Genomic DNA, 569 nt, shown 5'->3' with positions numbered 1-569 from the left:
GGCTAGCTAGACTATCTGTCCAATCTGTTGCACAACTAAATAGTTCCACCGAAACAAGTTCCTTCCCATGGCTTTTCCCAGTGTATAGCGCCGCTCATGAAGATTGTGATTGGTTTAAAGAAATGCCAATAAACCAGAGCACCGTTTTTTACCCATACCGTAAATGCTGTGTGGACTAGCCAGACCCTCCTCAGCAGCGCCGTGAAGGAAGGTTTGGCAAAGTGAGACTAAACTCACAGTAACATTGTCAGCCTTAATCACTGTCTCCCATGAATCGTGTCTGGCTTCCGTTCTTCCCACTCAATTATGAAAAAAATTATTTCTATGCAAAAGCGACACTGACACCAAAGGCAAAACTACCACTTAATTTATTACACTGGAGACAGATAGAATACTATTCACCAGTCCCTTCCCTTCTGTGTTCTCTATCTCTTTTATCTCTAACAGTTTTTTACCTTTCTGTCCTTGGTCTGTCCTATTTTTTACTTTTTTTGCCAGTCCATCTCTCCAGTGGGCTCTTCTCCTTCCTTCTTTCCTTCCTTCCTTCCTTCCTTCCTTCCTTCCTTCCT

At 42.9% G+C, this 569-nt stretch overlaps 1 protein-coding gene across 1 annotated transcript in view; it reads right to left on the bottom strand.

Annotated features, from left to right (window-relative positions):
- Nucleotides 1–569, bottom strand: part of LOC116695270 (ephrin type-B receptor 1) — a 96,038-nt gene that overhangs the window by 60,075 nt on the left and 35,394 nt on the right. The gene's annotated exons all lie outside the window — the stretch shown is intronic.

This window comes from Etheostoma spectabile, chromosome 9 (genome assembly GCF_008692095.1).
Source record: "Etheostoma spectabile isolate EspeVRDwgs_2016 chromosome 9, UIUC_Espe_1.0, whole genome shotgun sequence".
In the NCBI taxonomy this organism is placed as follows: Eukaryota; Metazoa; Chordata; class Actinopteri; order Perciformes; family Percidae; genus Etheostoma; species Etheostoma spectabile.
Note: the sequence above shows the minus strand (reverse complement) of the source record. Positions and strands in the feature narration are given on the sequence as shown.